The sequence below is a fragment of the Oncorhynchus nerka genome, linkage group LG10 (genome assembly GCF_034236695.1).
Source record: "Oncorhynchus nerka isolate Pitt River linkage group LG10, Oner_Uvic_2.0, whole genome shotgun sequence".
Taxonomy (NCBI): Eukaryota; Metazoa; Chordata; class Actinopteri; order Salmoniformes; family Salmonidae; genus Oncorhynchus; species Oncorhynchus nerka.
Window position 1 is genome coordinate 33,904,398 of NC_088405.1, and position 20,494 is coordinate 33,924,891.

The window sequence follows — 20,494 nt, forward strand, 5'->3', positions numbered from 1 at the left end:
GGTGTGGTAGCTGTTGCGTACTCAATAGCGTAAACTGCTTGGGTAATTCCCAATGTCAAGAGTAGCACAAGAGCTGAAATACTACCCACTGGGCACAGACGTCAGTTCAACGTCCACTTTTGATTTACATTTGGTTGAGTTTTCAACTAACGTAAATAATATGTGAAATCAACAAAACATTTCACCATGTCATTGGATTTAGGTTAAAATACGTTTTGCAAGTCCAATTAGTTTCCCACGTTGTTTCAATGTCATTTTTTGGGGTTGAAATGATGTAGAAACAACTTTGATTCAACCTGTTTTTGCCCAGTGGGTAATTTGTCACTTACCTTTGATAATTACACAAGTTTTAGACAAGTTTTTACATACTTTTTGTTGTTGTTGCATTTTACCGCCTTTTTCTCCCAATTTCAACTCATCGCTGCAAATCCCCAATGGGCTTGGGAGAGACGAAGGTCGAGTCGTGTGAAATATGACCCGCCAAACCGCCCTCCTTAACACCCACCCGCTTAACCGGGAAGCCAGATACACCAATGTGTCGCAGGAAACACAATTCAACTCACAACCGAAGTTAGCCTGCAGGCGCCCGGCCCGCCACAAGCAGTTGCTAGAACCCAGGCCAAACCCTCCCCTAACCCAGACGATGCTGGGCCCTATGGGGCTCCCTGTCACGGCCGGTTGTGACAGTGACACCTCAAGCACTGCGATGCCGTTCCTTAGACCGCTGCGCCACTCGGGAGGCCATTTAGACACGTTTTTTAATTCTAATTGGCTACAACCCCAAGGCATGCGTAACACCCTCAATGCTGATTGCTGAAATACCTGTTCTAATATAGGGGCCAGTTAGTTGCCATCTACTGATTTTGACATGTGATGGCTCTAATCATTACAGAAGTCAATAGCGTACCCTCCATACCCTCTACTGAATATACAGTAGGTCTGTGGCTGGTTAATGTCACCATCCAGACAAATTCAAAATGGGTATGGTGAAGCTCATAATATTTGAGTGCACACCCAGGTCCTACAGAGGGTATTGTGTACGGCCCAGTACATCACTGGGGCCAAACTTCCTGTCATCCAGGACCTCTATACCAGGCGGTGTCAAAGGAAGGCCCTAAAAATTGTCAAAGACTCCAGCCACCCTAGTCATAGACTGTTCTCTCTGCTACTGCACGGCAAACTGTACCAGAGTGCCAAGTCTAGATCCAAGAGGCTTCTAAATAGCTTCTACCCCACAGTTATTTTACTGCTGCTCTTTAATTACTTGTTCCTTTTATTTCTTATTCTTATTCTTATTTTTTTAACTGCATTGTTGGTTAGGGGCTAGTAAGTAAGCATTTCACTGTAAGGTCTACAGTGAGTAGGCTATTGGTTGTATACCTGTTGTATTCTGCGCATGTGACTAATAAAATATCATTTGATTTGAAATATTTATTTTAGTTACTCAATTGCATGATTACTAATATTATTTTATATCAAATTATCCAATAGCCTATTTCAAAGTTGATGAGGCTACATATAATTACAACTTCCTCCCACTATTAACATCGTATAGTCATTATTATTAAGCTACTCAGTATGACCATTATCACAGCAGAACACTGCTGAACTGAGTAATATTTTTTTCTGTACAAAATGTTTATCGCTACGGTCTGCGTGGTCGAGTACCATCAAACAGGAAAAAAGTGTCGTGTCTGTTTCTCAAACGCTCCCTCCACTGTGATTTGATTTGGGAGACTGCCTGCGTTGTTTCGGTCGGCAGGTAATGGCGCCACCCTTCCCCCCAGCCCAGCTTCCAACCCAGCACAGTCTCACAGAGCACGTTATGAAGAATTCAATGCCTGCTGAAATTGGTTATGCGGTATTTTTGGGGGGTGTTTGAGAATCCTGCAGCTGAAGCGAAGGTTACTACCGTAGGCTATCCGGAAACATTTTCCCGAATGAAAAGGTAAGTTTGTTCGCGCTACTATTTTAGAGGAATGTGTTTTGATCTGTTGTTTTGAAAATACATGTAAATACACATTGGGTTAGGATGTTGTTATTACACAGAACCGTTACTTTCGTACAACTTTACAGCCTTTATTTTGAGTTTTTAGGAATAACTATCAGAGTTTTTTGTTGTTGATGTGGTTCCAACTAGAGGCAGGGGAAACACTGAGTAGAAGTTTTAGATCTTGCGCATTGTCTGTGACTAACGGTATATAGAGCTGTTGAACTGAGGCACGGGATGCTGCATTGCTCGGAATCTGTTCATTGTTCTCTGGGAGTTGAGTTGACGAACGAGATGCTTTAAACTTCACTCGCGAGAAACGGTTTAACATAAATGTTATATGTATCCGTTCATGTATCCACCCTTGTTCACATTGGAATGTCGCACACCGCGAAATGTTCCTATGTATCGGTGCGATTCATGTAACAACATAAACACATAACGTTGAAAGTATGTTATTCGAATGAATGAATGGGGACTTCCGGTAAACTACTCTACGTTTGATTGTGCTATTCCATAATATGGTGATATAGAGCGTTTATCTCCAAAATCAACTTTTACCTACGAAATAACAGAATAGCAGGCATGACTAAATTGAGTTCGCTATAAGCTATATGTTTGGACGCACCTGCTCTTCAGGCTACTTAATTTATCTTTGGTGGTTGGAATGAGGACAATATATTTGGTTTGTTTTGATAATTTCAATTTGATATTATACTGATTCCCCTGGCTAACAGCTGTCTTTGCTGCATTGTATAGTGTATTCACATGTAACGTTTGACATAAATGTGTGTAATTGAGAAATTGAAACTAATATTCTATTGTTCAATTAAAATGAGTGTATTATATTGATACGGGTTAGATGGACCGTAGTTTAATCAAACTAGCCTTAGTCATTTTCCTCTTCATTATGTGATAATTATGTTGTGAATTAGTGTGATCATGAGTCATGATGATTCATATTTTGTTAGGCTATTGCTATACATGTTGACCAGTCATCTCTTCACAAATACTTGTTATAGAGACAGACGGATCCACTGTCATTGGACTTCCACTTTAACGTCAGAACATCAGTCAAATGAACTGATTTCACCATTACAAGACCGGTCTGCTTCACACTGGGTTCACCTCCAGAACTAATGGACCGTGTTAACAGGCTTTGGTGCCCATGACAGGCCAGGACTCGCTGCACTCTGGCCCACACACTGTTGTGGTGGGGTGATGGTCTGTGTGTCATTGTAGGAAAGGGGTGTATTGACATACTAATGGTGTGTACAACATTCTTTTTGCTGAAACCATAGGTAAACTCTTCTTTCATAAGCTTTAAACTCATTCAACTCATCACAATCAAATGTATAATCTGTCAGTGCAACTGTTGCATCAGGTGTCTGGATTAATGTCTGAGAATGATGGAAGGAATTTGGTTGACTCATAATGACATCACCAGGTCATGTCCTCTGAAAGGCTGGGTGGATTTCTTGTTGTTGCCATATTGCTCATATACACTAATTTCATATCAGAAGTGCTAATGAGGTAGGGGCTAGGGGTTGGTTTGGTATAAGAATTTAGCGTCTCTGGGGCAAGGCGTGTCTGTGGGTTTTGGCCGTTTTGTGTCGAAAGCAGTCAAGGCTCATTAACACATACGGCCAACATCACAGCATCTATTGCTCTCCCTTTCTCTCTCTCTCTCTCTCTCTCTCTCTCTCTCTCTCTCTCTCTCTGTCTCTCATTCCCCACCCTTCTATTCCTCACCCAGTTTTCACCCCCATTTTATATATGGCTGGTCATTGAAGGACACAATATAGGCCTACCATTTGTGACTGGCATGGTTCATATGGGATTTCCCAAAGATTGTTGTTATTGGTGGAGTTCTGTAAAGATCATTTTATTGTATTGTGTAATAGCAATCATATCGGTCATGGTAACACAGGTAAGATTACTTCCACACAATGTGTTTTTGCTTATTGGGATCCCCTAGCAATGACAATTGTCTGTGCTGTAGGTCTGATGTTATTTATGTTTAGGCAGGAAGCAGAGCAGTATTTAATCCAAGCTAAAAAGGCAGGGGCTATAGCTGTAAACACAGAAGATGCCCATTTTTGACTTAGTTTATGTTATCCTCCACTGCATGTTGTATTTGCCCTATGCGGGTTCAGAAATGGCTCGGGGTTAGAAAAGCAAATGCAAAAATAATTACGAGTGGGAATCTATCACTTAGGCCTATGAGCAAATAAACAATTATTGAAAAAAGACATTGTATTTACACATTCATCATCATTAAGCTCCTTTTGAAGTGTGGCTCCCAATGGAACACGTGATGTAGGGCTGCCTTGGAAGTGTGTTTTAGTAACGTTACTGCCTCAGCTCCTGTGTTTGGGCTGTTGTGTTTCTGTTGACCTTACCACTCTTGTTTTATTGAATTGATCCCAAGTTGTGTTATCCCATCGAAATCAAATACAACTTTATTGGTCGCGTACACATATTTGCAGGTGTTAACGAAGGTGAAGTGAAATATTTGTGTTTCTAGTTCCAACAGTTCAGTAATACAAAAAAATGTAAGAAATATCAGAACGAGTCTGGAATATATACACTACATGGCCAAAAGTCTGTGGACACCCCTTCAAATGAATGGATTCGACTATTTCAGCCACACCCGTTGCTAACAGGTGTATAAAATTAAAATTAATCATACAGCCATGCAATTTCCATTAAAAAAAACATTAGGAGTAGGATGGCATGTACTGAAGAGCTCAGTGACTTTTAAAGTGGCACCGTCATAGGATGCCACCTTTCCAACAAGTCAGTTTTTCAAATTTCTGCCCTGCTACAGCTGCCCCTGTCAACTGTAATTTATGAAGTGGAAACATCTAGGAGCAACAATGGCACAGCCACAAAGTGGTAGGCCACACAAGCTTTTTTTAGTTGAGCAGTCTAAAGTATATATATATATATATATATATATTATGACACATGAGACACCTGTCTGATTCACACCTGTCAGAGGGGACTAAATCCATTGCGGAGGCCGCGGGGGATGGCACACCAGTATCACCAGTAGTACATTTACTGTTAATTCCCATAATTTCTAATCTACAATGTTTGTTTGGTTAAGGTCATTTATGTTAATGTGTTCAATATATTATGTTGCAAGTTTGCTAGCAGGAGCTTCAGGCCTGACCCAAGTTAATAGTGATACAATGTTTCAAGTTCATTGCAGACAGGCCATGCGTAGCCAATGTGATTTATAGGATATTTATTTTTATCAGGATATTTTCTGCCTGCAGGCTGCAATGTTTTTATTTGTTGGCTTTATGTAGGCTATTTTTACATAGTTGGCAATGGAAATTACTTTTAGAATTTTGATTAACCACATGATAATGATTTTGAGATACAAAGGCATTATTAATAGATTAAATGAAACTGTTCCACGAAAATGTGCATATAAAAATCATAACTGGCACTCAGATGGTAGAAATTGTAAGATAAATTGGCACTCCAGATGGAAAAGGTTGTCAATCTGCGAAGGCCAGCAGCAGCGGGAGGAAGAGGGTCGGGAGCAGTTTTCTTTTTTTTCTGGTTAGGTTATCTTGATCTCTGGCTCCCTCGAGGCATTTGTGTCTTAATTATTTAGTCACAGTGTGCTTAAAGCATCAGACATGCTCAGTAGCCTACATATAGTTGATTTTATTATAACACACATGGTGTAGGGAAAAAGACTTGTTTAAAAATGTAGACCAATCGATTGGTCTAAAGAACAGATGACTAGTTCAACAAAGATTTGTTTTAGTCGGGGACAGCCCAGGTGTGTATAAACAGCATGAACAGTATATGAATAGAAAAAGTGTGTACAGCAGTAGTTATATAGGATGAGCCTTGACTAGAATACAGTATATACATATAAAGTGGGTAAAACAGTATGCAAACATTATTAAATTGACCAGTGTTCAATGACTCTATGTAAGTAGGGCAGCGGTCTCTAAGTTGCAGGGTAGAGTACCGGGTGGGAGCCGGCTAGTAACAGTGATTAAAGTTCAGGGCAGGGTACTGGGCGGAGGCATGTCTGTCGGCGCCATCTTGCTTCTATCCATCCACCCCCCTGCTATGCTGAGAGTTGAGTTCACATGGCTTCTTGGCCCGGGTTCAGGTGGCACTTTATCATACAGATGGTAAGATGAATAAGCAGGCCTGGGTGCCAAGACAAAGGGACATTGAGTGCTGGATGCCTGCGAGAGAGAGAGAGAAACAGAGAAAAGTGATAGTGCTACAAAGTGTGACCAATTTTGCTGTGCGACCAGGAGTTTTATTTTGGGAGCCTAGCGACTAGGAAAAAAATCTCCCAGATAATTATTGTTGTACTGATAAGGCTCCGCTGTACAGTTGATTCCGAGGTCCTGAGAAAAAAGCACAACCAGGTCAAAAGATCTGGGCCCTGTTTCCCAAAAGCATCTTGTTCATCATTAGAACTTTCGTTGAAGCATCGTTAAATATCCGAGCTGTTTCCCAACACCATCAACACCGTTGTTACTAAGGTTGCACAAAACGCTCGTTATTTACTAACAGCCTCAGACCACTCTAAGTGCCTCGACAGATACGTTTTCCCCCTACCGCGTCTCTTTATACACAGGAGATCTCTGTGACCGCTGTTGACTTCACAATGAAGTTGACTACAAATACAAAGTTGCACAATGTCTTTGCAATTGTTACAAACAAGCGAGGGATAAACATGAAAACCGAGCTGATTGCACTAAAAGATAAATAGCCTACAGTATAGGCTACATAGGCCTATATAATTTTATAATATTGAAACCAATTTCATGTTCGTTCGAGTTCTATTTTGCTAATTGTAGGCTACTGTAATTTTTGCCTCCATATATTTCACAATATGTAACAACAACAACAAATCTCGATTTAGTGAATTATCATAGAATAAGCTGCCTCAATATTTGCAGCCATACGTGATGTCATCTTTCTAGGAGCTGATCCATTGTCAATATTGTGGAAGCACCTCCTTTGTTTCGATCCACATATCCATCAGGGACGCAAAAAGACAATACAGACTCAAACTTGAATTGATGTTTGACAACTCAGATTTGCGTCACATGTGGCAAGGACTATAGACTATCACAGACTACAAAGGCAAATCCAACTGTGTGGTGCCATCCAAAGCCTTCCTCTCAGATGAGCTTAACACATTCTATGCTCGCTCCGAGGCAGACAATACTGAGCCATTCAGGCAGACTTCGCTGCTCCGGAAGACCAGGTGCTTTCGCTCTCCGAGGTTGACGTGAAGAAAACTCTCAAAAGAGTGAATACTCGCCAAGCCGCCGACCCAGAAGGCATCCCTGGCCACGTCCCCAGAGTGTGTGCTGACCAGCTGGCGGGCGTCTTCTCGGACAACTTCAACCTGTCCCTGTCCCTGTCCCAGGCTGTAGTCCCCACCTGCTTGAAGGAAACCACCATCGTCTCTGTGCCCCAGAAAGACAAGGTGACATGCCCAAATGGCGATCGCCCCGTTGCGCTCACCTCAATTATCGTGAAGTGGTTTAAGAGGCTGTTCATGGCCAACATCAAGGCCAGCATGCCAGGCACACTGGACTCACTCCAATTTGCCTACCGCTCAACCAGATCCACGGAAGATGCCATTTCCATAGCTATTCACAAGGCTCAGAGCCCTGGGCCTGGACATCACCCTCTGCAACTGGATCCTGGACTTCCTGACGAGCCGACCACAGGCTGTGAGGATTGGCAACAACACCTCCTCCACACTGACTCTTAACACAGGTTCCCCCCAGGGATGTGTCCTCAGTCCTCTGTACTCCCTGTTCACCCACGACTGCGTGGCTTTTTACATTTTTTATTTCACCTTTATTCACCTTTAAGCTAGTTGAGAACAAGTTCTCATTTGCAACTGCGACCTGGCCAAGATAAAGCTTGTTCGACACATACAACAACACAGAGTTACACATGGAATGAACAAAACATACAGTCAATGATACAGTAGAAAAAAAAGAAAAAGTCTATATACAGTGAGTGCAAATAAGGTCAAATAAGGGAGTTAAGGCAATAAATAGGCCATGGTGGCGAAGTAATTACAATATGGCAATTAAACACTGGAATGGTAGATGTGCAAAAGATGGATGTGCAAGTAGAGATGCTGTGGTGCAAAAGGAGCAAAATAAATAAATACAGTATGGGAATGAGGTAGATAGATTGGCTGTATACAGATGGGCTATGAAAAGGTGTAGTGATCTGTGAGCTGCTCTGACAGATGGTTCTTAAAGCTAGTGAGGGAGATGAGAATCTCCAGCTTCAGTGATTTTTGCAGTTCGTTCCAGTCAGTGGCAGCAGAGAACTGGAAGGAAAGGCGACCAAAGGATGAATTAGCTTTGGGGGTGACCAGTGAGATATACCTGCTGGAGCGTGTGCTACGAGTGGGTGCTGCTATGGTGACCAGCGAGCTGAGATAGGGCGGGGCTTTACCTAGCAGAGACTTGTAGATAACCTGTAGCCAGTGGGTTTGGCGACGAGGGCCAGCCAACGAGAGCGTACAGGTCGCAGTGGTGGGTAGTATATGGGGCTTTGTTGACAAAACGGATGGCACTGTGATAGACTACATCCAGTTTGCTGAGTAGAGTGTTGGAGGCTATTTTATAGATGACATCGCTGAAGTCAAGGATCGGTAGGATGGTCAGTTTTACGAGGGTATGTTTGGCAGCATGAGTGAAGGAAGCTTTGTTGCAAAATAGGAAGCCGATTCTAGATTACATTTTTGATTGGAGATGCTTAATGTGAGTCTGGAAGGAGAGTTTACAGTCTAGCCAGACACCTAGGTATTTGTAGTTATCCACATATTCTAAGTCAGAGCCGTCCAGAGTAGTGATGCTGGATGGGTGGGCAATGATCGGTTGAATAGCATGCATTTAGTTTTTATTTGCGATTAGCTTTCCAGTCTTTGGGAATCTCAGACGATACAAAAGAGAGGTTGAACAGGCTATTAATAGGGGTTGCAACAATTTCGGCAGATAATTTAAGAAAGAGAGGGTCCAGATTGTCTAGCCCGGCTGATTTGTAGGGGTCCAGATTTTGTAGCTCTTTCAGAACATCAGCTATCTGGATATGGGTGAAGGAGAAATGGTGGGAGCTTGGGCGGGTTGCTGTGGAGGGTGCCGGGAAGTTGACCAGGTTAGGGGTAGCCAGGTGGAAAGCATGGCCAGCCTTAGAGAAATGCTTATTGAAATTCTCAATTATTGTGGATTTGTCGGTTGTAACAGTGTTTCCTAGCCTCAGAGCAGTGGGTAGCTGGGAGGAGGTGCTCTTATTCTCCATGGACTTTACAGTGTCCCAGAACCTTTTGAGTTTGTACTGTAGGATGCAAATTTCTGTTTAAAAAAGCTAGCCTTAGCTTTCCTAACTGCCTGTGTATATTGGTTCCTAACTTCCCTGAAAAGTTGCATATCACGGGGGCTATTCGATGCTAATGCAGAACGCCACAGGATGTTTTTGTGCTGGTCAAGGGCAGACAGGTCTGAAGTGAACCAAGGGCTATATCTATTCCTGGTTCTACATTTTTTGAATGGGGCATGTTTATTTAAGATAATGAGGAAGGCACTTTTAAAGAATAACCAGGCATCCTCTACAGTTGGGATGAGGTCAATGTCGTTCCAGGATACCCCAGCCAGGTCGATTAGAAAGGCATGCTCGCAGAAGTGTTTTAGGGAGCGTTTGACTGTGATGAGGGGTGGTCGTTTGCTCGCAGACCCATTACGGATGCAGGCAATGAGGCAGTGATCGCTGAGATCTTGGTTGAAAACAGCAGAGGTGTATTTGGAGGGTGAGTTAGTTAGGATGATATCTATGAGGGTGCCCGTGTTTACGGATTTGGGGTTATATCTGGTAGGTTCATTGATAAGTTGTGTGAGATTGAGGGCATCAAGCTTAGATTGTAGGATGGTCGGGGTGTTAAGCATGTCTCAGTTTAGGTCACCTAGCAGCACGAGCTCAGAAGATAGATGGGGGGGGCAATCAAATCACATGTGGTGTCGAGGGCACAGCTGGGGGCAGAGGGTGGTCTATAGCAAGCGGCAACGGTGAGAGGCTTGTTTCTGGAAAGGTACATTTTTAGAAGTAGAAGCTCAAATTGTTTGGGTACAGACCTGGATAGTAAGACAGAACTCTGCAGGTTATCTTTGCAGTAAATTGCAACACCGCCCCCTTTGGCAGTTCTATCTTGTCGGAAAATGTTATAGTTAGGAATGGAAATGTCAAGGTTTCTGGTGGTCTTCCTAAGCCAGGATTCAGACACGGCTAGGACATCTGGATTGGTGGAGTGTGCTAAAGCAGTGAATAAAACAAACTTAGGGAGGAGGCTTCTAGTGTTAACATGCATGAAACCAAGGCTTTTACGGTTGCAGAAGTCAACAAATGAGAGAGCCTGGGGGATGGGAGTGGAGGTAGACACTGCAGGGCCTGGATTCACCTCTACATCACCGGAGGAACAGAGGAGGAGTAGGATAAGGGTACGGCTAAAGGCTAACAGAACTGGACGCCTAGTACGTTCAGAACAGAGAGTAAAAGGAGCAGATTTCTGGGCACGGTATAATTTTTTCAAGGCATAATGTACAGACAAAGGTATAGTAGGATGTGAATACAGTGGGGGTAAACCTGTGCATATAGTGATAATTAAAGAGATATTGTCTCTAGAAATAGCATTTAAACCAGGTGATGTCACTGCGTGTGTGGGGGGTGGAACTAAATTGTTAGCCGAGGCGTGTTGAGCAGTGCTAGAGGCTCTACAGTGAAATAAAACAATAGTTACAAACCAGAACAGCAATCGACACGGCATGGTGACGTTAGGGAAAGGCATACGTAGCCGGGTGATCATAGAAGTCCAGTGCGTAGCTTCATGCAGCTAGCGACACGGGGCTAGCAGGCTATCAGAGAGGCCTTAGAGGGATGACGCGACGGAGGACAGTCTGTTGTGGTCCCCTCGTGCAGTTACATCAGAGGACGATCAGCAGGGCTCCGTGTGGTAAACCAGGCCAATTGGCAAAATATGTAGAGTGGCCGAAGAAATATGTCCAAAGGGCCTCTTAAATCAGTAGTCCAATCTGCTTAAGATCGCTAGCAGGCCGCAGATTAGCGGCTGTGCGTTCAGGGGTCATTAGCTGCTATAATTCCAGGTGGAATTTTTTTTACAAATAAAAATCATAATAAATGTAAAAATAAATAAATAATAATAATATGTTCAGAGCTTGCGGTAGGAATCCGGAGATATCGAGAAGAATAAGTCCGACTAGCTCTGGTTTGAGTCACGCTGTACAGACTGGCGAGAGTCTGAGTGAGCTTTCACAAAGAGTGAGCTTTGCACAGCACCGACTCCATCATCAAGTTTGCTGACGAGACCATGGCATGATAACCAACAACGATGAGTCAGCCTATCGGGAGGAGGTAAGTGAACTGGCATTGTGGTGTCATGACAACAACCTCTCCCTCAACTTCAGCAAAACAAAGGAGTTGATTGTTGACTTCAGGAAGCAGAGGAGGGAACATGCCCCAATCCACATCAAGAATAGGAAGCCTACATTCAATGTAATACACGAGTTGAATCAAAACATGTTTTACACCCTAGTTCCTGAATTAATGCTTGGAGTCGTCACAGATTCTGTGATATAAAACACTAACTTTCTATCCTTGGATTTATTTGTCATTATTAACAAATAAGAATTTAATTAAAACATTGAACTTAAGCCCTGCTCTTGGTTATCGCTTAAAATAAACTGTATGTGTAACTATGCCTACTTAACTTTCACTGTGAAAGAGCTCTCCTGGGCACACGTATCCAAAATAATGTAGGTCTATGCAGTTGCAAAATGGAATGCTTCTAACCAAAAGAGTCAACTATAGGCCTACTTTCATTAACGTGTACTTGTTGGATGGATTGGATGCGGCATTGGTGTCTAGCTGTAGGCGTGTTGTCTAGTGATATTGTCGACCATCAGCTGATCCAGGAAAGAAAACAAACATTGTTAGAAAAGAATAAAGGTAAATAAATGATCTGCTACTTCTGGTCACGGATGGCAGGGAGAACACCAGCACCCACGAGCACCTGAAAAACAAAGCAATGAGTGATCTAAAGAGTTGACTGACAACAGCAAACAATGATACATCAATAGATAGATGTAATGAATTGGAATAAAGGATCTTTTTTTAATCAACGACGCATGGCAAACAAATAGCAAAAATGAGGAAGTACAAATGAAAATCAATGTGTAAAGGAGCTCAGCTAAAGCTGAAATTCAGCACTACTGAGTGGACAGCGCCACCACATACTGTAGAAATAGATGGTTTAAACCATGACGGAGAGGTGGGGGTGTTCGTTTCATTGGCAGCTTTCACTGTCATATTTACCACTGCTTTTTAAACAAATATTACAATGGTTAAATTTCATTATTTAGAGCTTCTCATTTAGAGGCTCTAACGTCTCATTCAGCTCCCCCTTAATTTGCATCATGATTTGAGCTTTTATAATAAGCTAGTGTCTTTACACTGTTACCTATTCGTTTTTTTGCAACCAATACATTTTGTATATTTAGAACCCTGGTGAGTGATAGAGTGAGAGAGACAAAGAGTGAGTGAGTGAGTGAGACAGAAAGGCTGAAAGCCGGAGATGGAGCTCTGTGCCCAGTCTCAACCTCTCTCTCTGGCTGGCTGCAGCCCAGTTCATCTCCACTGATCTGGCCAGAGTGATTGCTGCCATACCCTCCGCTCATCCCTGCCCTGCTTTCCATCTCTCTCTCTCTCTCTCTCATCTCCTCTCTTCTAGCTACATAGCAATGTCTCCTAGTTTCCTCCTCTCAAACTCCTTTTCAGTCTCTTTCGATTTTTCTTCTCTCTCACTGTCAGTCACTTGAAACTATTGAGTGTTATCTTACTACTTCCCACTGCTCTCCTCTCGCACTTTTCTTTTTCTCAGAAATATTGATGGATGTTGGAAGGGAGAGAGGGAGAGGGGTGTTGGTACTGCCCAATGTGTCACCATGTCTAGTGTGTTTGACCGTCCACCCCACATACCCACACCCTCTCCCTCGTCACAAAAAAACAACCGTCTTCATCTGCCCTGTTTTCTTTGGGAGTGGAAATGCTATTGAATAGGAGGTCTGCGTGGGACTGATTTCATCCTCCTGCTCCCGCAGCTTTTCATACCGTACCTGCTCACTCCTGCGGGCTTTTTGTCCGACTTCACTCTCCGCAGGTTTGGTAGAAGGTGGATGTTTCCGGTTTTCAGGGATACGGTATATTCGTCCTAACTTCCGTTTCCCCTGAAAAATGAATATCGGGACTCCGCTCATGCGCCTTTCAACACCCGCTACGTTAGTTTAGTCCAACTACCTCCCGCTCCCACAAGAACTAGTCCCGAACCCGACCGCAGTCCTGCAAATGTTATTTTAGGCATAGGTCAGGCATATCGCTTGGCAGCCATGGTCCCAGCAATTTTGCCCTACTGTAGGCAATATCAAAAATAACCCATGAAATAGGTTAAATTACCAGAGATTCTCACTTGGCCCATTAGGCTATATTAGGCTATTGGTATTATTGGGATATATCAGCCAATAGGCTAGACGTAGTTTGAAAGAGAGCCAGCGTTGGAACGTAGAAGCACGGGGGTTATCGTACTTGCACTTTCTCTTCAGCTACGTTTTGCATAATATAGCATATATAGCATACTTTAATAGGAGCGGGACGATTAGCAGGCAGAGACAAATATGGGTGATCAGTATTTATTTCCAGAAAATGTAGTAGGCCTAAACTATAGCTTTATTATATTTAGGAAGTTCATTTCCTTGGAAAGATATCCCCCATGGTTCTCCGCCCATGAATATAACCTGCTTTGTTTAATAGAGACCACAAGCAAACCTGATCTCACACGCCCAACTGGGAGAAGAGAGGTATGGCTACAGAGCTTAAAGCAGCAGGAACGATGAGAGCGGACACTTGCACTTTCTCTTACGTTTTGCATAGCCTACAGGCTACCTTTTTAGGAGCGGGACGATTTCCATGCAAAGACAAAAAAAAATCGGTTATCAATATTTATTGAAAAGGAAAAAGCGCAACGTTGCACCTTTTCGTTTTGAATTATGATTACATTTTTTGGTTGCACCTCAACTTTTCATTATCAATAGTTATTTCCTGAAACTGTAGTAAACTGTAGCCTAAACATATTTTAAAGCAAATTTCCTTGCTAAGATAGGCAAACTGCACCATGCTTCTCCACCCATGCATTTCATTTAGACCACCCATATAGCCTAAAGCTGCACTTGATCTCGCACACCCAAACTAGGAGAGAAGAGGTGCTATTGAACTTGAAGCAGCGAATGATGAGAGAGCGCGAGGGTGTAAATAGTGGGCCAAAGAGGTGCTTTTAATTGGCTAATGCATACCCTACAAAACAGACAGAGGACTGTTTCCAAGTAGCCTAATCTGCGATACCAAAAAATATTGTCTGTTTGATCGCCCGCTCCCGCACGCAGCATGAAAAATGCAGACCACGCCGCAATGATGCCGGGTCCCACGGTAGTCCCCTATACTGAATCCCTCCTTTTCCCACGTTCGCAGGATACCACTACCCCCTGCCGTCTGCCAGAGCTCTGCTAACGTGCAGACATGCAGCCAGGATGGGTGTGTGTTTGTATGTGCACACTGCACACTTACATTGTTTGTCCTGGCATCACCCCACACCGCACAGCATGCTTCTAATCTCTTCAACGTCTCTCCCCCTTCTCCACCTGAGCCATAGCAAGTCATCTCGAACCTAAATCACAAGTGCGTGTGAATGACTGAGAGAATCAGGAGTCAGCCTTAAGATTTCAAGAGTCATTAATTGTCGCTGGATGTTGTCTGTCTGCAAACAGATGTAGGCCTATGTTATGCTACCTTATGTAATACTCATGAAGACCCAAGTGCTCTCTCTCTCTCACTGTGAGGCAGAGCATTTTTGGCTGAGATTAGTTGGTTTATTCTGCTTTAGTGCCACATTCTCAGTAACAGTAAACCAGATACAAGAATTATGGCAAGGTTATTTCAAGATGAATTTAGCCTGTCTCTCTCTCCCCCCTCCCATGTTAGAACGATCTTCCAGGCCAGGTAATTTTAAGTAGGTCTGGAGCTGATTACATAAACACAGTAATGCCGCATTAAGACAATTAGGAGGCCAGATTAAATGCCCAAACAGCCCAGATTTACCAGCAATGCGAGCCGGGGACAGATGTTTTATCATTTGGCAGGTCAGAGGCCAGGGTTTTAATAGTGGCAAACGTTATTCAGGTTAGGCTGCTGGAATACAGTCAAGTCAGCAGTGACCTCTTTCCTCATTGTTTGACCAATATTTCATTGGTATCCCTCATCAAGTCCCCTCGAACTGTTCTTTCAATTGATTGCCTTTTTGACTAATATTCTCAGCAGTCAAAGCCAGAATCTCCCAGAGCCTTGGCTCTTGGTTTAATGGTGGTGTGATTCTCACCAGCAGGCGTCCTGTTTTCATGTGTCACTGTAATCTCCTAGAAGGTCCTCTTGGCAGAAGTAGATTGTGATAAAATCACCAGTAGCTGAAGATGTTACTGTCAGACTGGGGTGTGAGTTTGTTCCAAGGTGAAACTCCTTACTGTTTTCATTAATGATGGAATGTCAATACCAGTGTGGCCAAACTGAATTCCTCACCTGTCTCTAATGAAAGTGAAACAACATCACGGCATGCCATTTCCAGATTGGAAGACTTTCCTGAAGGCACTGACCCTTCTTGGTGATCAGGCTACAGATGTGCCAGTACAGTCCTTAATTCAGTTGATTTCGTCAATGGCAGCGCAGCAGTGGGCCTGCATCTGAGCCCCAGAGGGATGTCTTCGGGAGCGAGCCCCAGAGGAATGTCTTCGGGAGCGAGCCCCAGAGGGATGTCTTCGGGAGCGAGCCCCAGATGGATGTCTTCGGGAGCGAGCCCCAGAGGAATGTCTTCGGGAGCGAGCCCCAGAGGGATGTCTTCGGGAGCGAGCCCCAGAGGGATGTCTTCGGGAGCGAGCCCCAGAGGGATGTCTTCGGGAGCGAGCCCCAAAGAAATGTCTTCGGGAGCGAGCCCCAGAGGAATGTCTTCGGGAGCGAGCCCCAGAGGAATGTCTTCGGGAGCGAGCCCCAGAGGGATGTCTTCGGGAGCGAGCCCCAGAGGGATGTCTTCGGGAGCGAGCCCCAGAGGGATGTCTTCGGGAGCGAGCCCCAGAGGGATGTCTTCGGGAGCGAGCCCCAGAGGAATGTCTGTTGTCTGCATCCCCCTGTTGGCGTAGTCCCGGTGGAGGCCCTGGCACGGCGCCCCTTCCAGGCTGGCAATGTGCTGGTGTGGTGCTGGAGGGGTGTCAACGGGAGGCATTAGTGCTGATTTCTAGGGGTGCAGGCAGAGGAGGGGCTACACTCAGCTACAGACTGTAATCATGTTGCATAACCACTTCCAGACCCCCCCAGGGAGGGACTTCCAGTAAGGGTGTTGTAGACTGTCTCCTGCCTCTATTGATGATTTATTATGAGATGATATGGAATGTGAGGGGGGTGGGGAAGGGGGGAGATTACTATGCTGTGTTGTGTGTGTCTGTCTTAATGCCCGTTAAGCTCGAATTGCACCAAAGAGTCTTGTCAGGCTTCATTTGCTTAATCCTGTTCGAGGCAGTATAACGCTATTTAATCTTTAAACAGCGTTTTACTATTGTTTATACTTCTCAAGCACCCGAATGGTATTTCTCTGGGACACACAGCTTTATTTCATTTGATGGGGACATTTTGTTTTAAGAAGCCTTTTCTCACTTTATCGGTGCGATGTATGGCAGACAGGATGGGTGAACTGTATAATGGCCCATTAATGTCGTCAGGGGATAGTCTGTCTCGCTGGTGCTCAGCTCAGCCTTTTCGCCTCACTGAGTTCAATTGAATTAGTCAAAATTGGTGGGTTTCAGTCACACTGTGTCTGCCCAGGCAGTGTCACACTGCCACAAGGATCCAGCATCATTCTGGGTGGTTTGCATTAGTATGGATCTTTCTTATGAAGGACCATGATTCATTTGAATGCAGATAGATGGGTATTGATTTAGTTTTTTCCCATTTTGATTCTGCTAACCTTTCTTATGTAGGTCCTACTCAAAAGCACGTAGGCTAATCTTACCTGACAATCATATGGCGAGAGAGAAGCCAGCACGTTACCATATGTGTGTGATGGCACCCAGGCCTGTTTCAGTGGTCTGCGTAGCTGCCTGGTGAGGAAATCACTGGCCTGGACGTGATGGGACACGTACTGATCGATGTGGGCATGTCAACATGTCTCCTGGTCAGAGAGGCCAGTCCATCAGCACCCAGCCCTCTAATCAGATGTGGCAGCCAGTAGCCTGGCAATGGGCGCCATCTTCCCTAAGTCAAACAGATTCTCTCTCGTGTCCCTGAATGCTGACTGAAGGCTGTGCTGCTATGTGAAGAGGTGTATTTAGGGTGTCGTTATCCTGACTCCCCTTTCATCGATGACTTCATTCAGCGATGATGCGTCTTTTAGAGAACATCCCTTCTGAGACCGATTTCATATGTCCTAGGACTTCTAAGTGAATGAAAAGAGATGGAGGAATTCAAACACCTGTTGGAGCACATCATCAGCTGTCATCTAGGTCTATACTTTTGTTGCCTAGGAGACTTAGCCCACTTTGGTTTTCTGGCTTTGTGGCACAAACCGGCCAAAGCGCTTGCATAGCGCAAGCTTCGGTTGAAACCAGAGCCACTGTGATCGTCAAGCATTTCAATCACGCCGCCGAAATGTTCTCATCTGAAATAAGTGTCTCGCACTGAAGATGCTGCCCCCGTTTTTCTGCTTCAGTTGTTGCATACCGAAAAGAACGCCTCTGGATTGCCAGGGATATGCTTGCAGTGTAGTTTCCCAACGTAGTGTCCCAATTACCTACCGCTTAGAAATCATCCAGCACTTGTGGTCACTTCTTTGACAATGATGGCTTTTGCAGTACATGTCCTCTGAGCTGTCTGTAATGAGCTCATGTGAAGGCAGCAGGGAGGGAATCCCATCTCTCCGTGAATATCTGGGACTAGCAGCATGTTTTCTAACTCCCTGTGGCTGTCCCTGGCCATGTGGTGTTGGTTACCACTGCAAATGCACAGTGGCTACGGGCCGTGCTGAGGGAGCCTCCTACAGCCCAGGAGACATCTGTGTCTGTGGTGGAGCTAATATGAGCTTAATGTCGTAGCGTAGCGGCTAGGTGAGTCAGGTCTGCCTCCCTCCCAGGCCCAGACAGATCCCTGACCAACGGGACAGACTAATCCTAGGCAGGGTCTGATCAGGCTAATCTGCCCACATGACCTGCCTCTTAACTGAACTCCCTCCCCTCCCCCATCCCCGCAGACCACAACAAAACAGTAGTTAGCTGTATAGGAGACGCCCATGCTACACCCCCCCTTAACCTCGCCCTTGGTAGGGAACACCTAGTCGGGATGAAAACACAACACTCCACCTATAGGAGATGCCCAAGCACCCCCAGCTGTGCTACCCACCGCCTTCACCCAGCATTGGTGTTAACAAGCCACGTCATTACAGGAAACGGCTAAGCCCCCCCCTTTGAACCCTCTCCTCCCTGCGCCGGTGATTAGGCTGCTTCACAACCTTCCACCTATAGGAAACGCCCATATAATTCCCCAGCCCAGCCAGCCAGTCCCAGGGTGGGAGTGTGTGTCTGTTTGACCCTCAGCTCAGGGATTGTCTTACTCCCACCACAAGCGCTGAAAGTGTTGTTTTTGTCTGGCAGAGGAACTATTTTGGACTCTGTCAGCACCATTCACTGGGCTTGTGGGATAGAGAGGACAGGAGGGGTGTGTGGGCTGTTGATCCTCCTCCTTGAAGTAAACAAGTAATTACGCAGACATGCATAAGTGCAGAGCAGAGACACAGAAACATGCCTTAGTCTTGCTCAGTGTCGCCTCAGGTTCACCAAGAGTCTATCCTCTTGAATAAGCGACGGTGATTAATTGCTCACATTTTGTTTTTTTACACCGTTTTTTATAAAGTGTGTGGAAGGAGGACATTTCTTCCCACATTTGTACAGTGATGGTTTATGAATGACTCATTACTGAATGACTCATTCTGGAGTATTGATGTTTCCCGTTTGGTGTCTGCAAACACAAAACTCAAAACTTTGTGTCCTTCATAGTCAGACTGTGTACACTGTACACCAGAGGTTGGTTGATCCTGCCAGTCGGTGCCTCAGGTCCGGGTTGTGAAGAGCAAACACAAACAGACAGGCATGTGACCGGGTGACATCACAAGTACAGGTCAGCTTGTGATTCAACACTGGGTAAACACACCCGGAGGAGAGAAGAAGAGAGGAGTGGAGGACCGGAAAAGGAAGAGGATAGAAGGCTCGGTTCGTCACAGCAACACACGATAGGGATGTACTGACTCTCGCGCTCCTCCTCTGTACCGCCACCTGATTACCTCTTTCATTGTTCTCTCCCACCGTCTTAATCCCTCTCCCTTTCATCTCACCCCTCGTCCCTTCCCTGCGACTCTGCCCTGAAGTCGGACCATTTAAAGCACATTGTGATGATGATGGATATGGAAGGACTGAGAAAGAGCCTACTTAAAAACCGCCAAGAGCTCCGATCTTTAGCGACCAAACCTAATAAATGTTTCATAGTATCATAAATGTTACCATAAGCATATACAGTGTATTCAGACCCCTCAACTTTTTTGACATTTTGTTCCGTAACAGGCTTATTCTAAAATTGATCAAATCTTTTTTTCCTTCATCAATCTACACACAATACCTCATAATGACAAAGCAAAACCATTTTTTAAAACTTTTTTTTCTCCACATTTTTATAAATACAAAACTGAAATATTAAATTTACATAGGTTTTCAGACCATTTACTCAGTACTTTGTTTAAGGACATTTGGAAGCGATTATAGCCTTGAGTCTTCTTGGGTATGGCACTACAAGCTTGGCACACCTGTATTTGGGGAGTTTCTCTCATTCTTCTCTGCAGATCCTCTCAAGCTCTGTCAGGTCAGATGGGGAGCATCGCTGCACTGCTATTTTCAGGTCTCTCTAGAGATGTTCGATCGGGTTCAAGTCCAGGAACATTAAGGACACCTTCCTAATATTGAGTTGCACCCGCCCTCTTTGCTCTCAGAACAGCCTCAATCGTCGGGGCATGGACTCTACAATGTGTCGAAGGCATTCCACAGGGATGCTGGCCCATGTTAACGCCAATTCTTATCTTGACATCATGGGAAAATCTAAGGAAATCAGCCAGGCCTCAGAAAAAGAATTGTAGACCTCCACAAGTCTGGTTCATCCTTGGGAGCAATTTCCAAATGTCTGAAGGTACCACGTTCAGCTGTACAAACAATAGTACACAAGTATAAACATCATGGGACCACGCATACCACTCCGGAAGGAGACGCGTTCGGTCTCCTAGAGATG

At 44.5% G+C, this 20,494-nt stretch overlaps 1 protein-coding gene across 3 annotated transcripts in view; it reads left to right on the top strand.

Annotated features, from left to right (window-relative positions):
- Positions 1–20,494, top strand: part of usp54a (ubiquitin specific peptidase 54a) — a 92,282-nt gene that overhangs the window by 10,750 nt on the left and 61,038 nt on the right. Inside the window, exon 1 of one of the 3 annotated variants that reach the window (XM_029669621.2) lies at positions 1,773–1,948. The exons of the other annotated variants lie outside the window; for them this stretch is intronic. The gene's annotated coding sequence lies outside the window, so the exon portion shown is untranslated. Of the gene's footprint in view, positions 1–1,772; positions 1,949–20,494 lie in introns of those variants that run through there. 3 annotated transcript variants of the gene reach the window in all.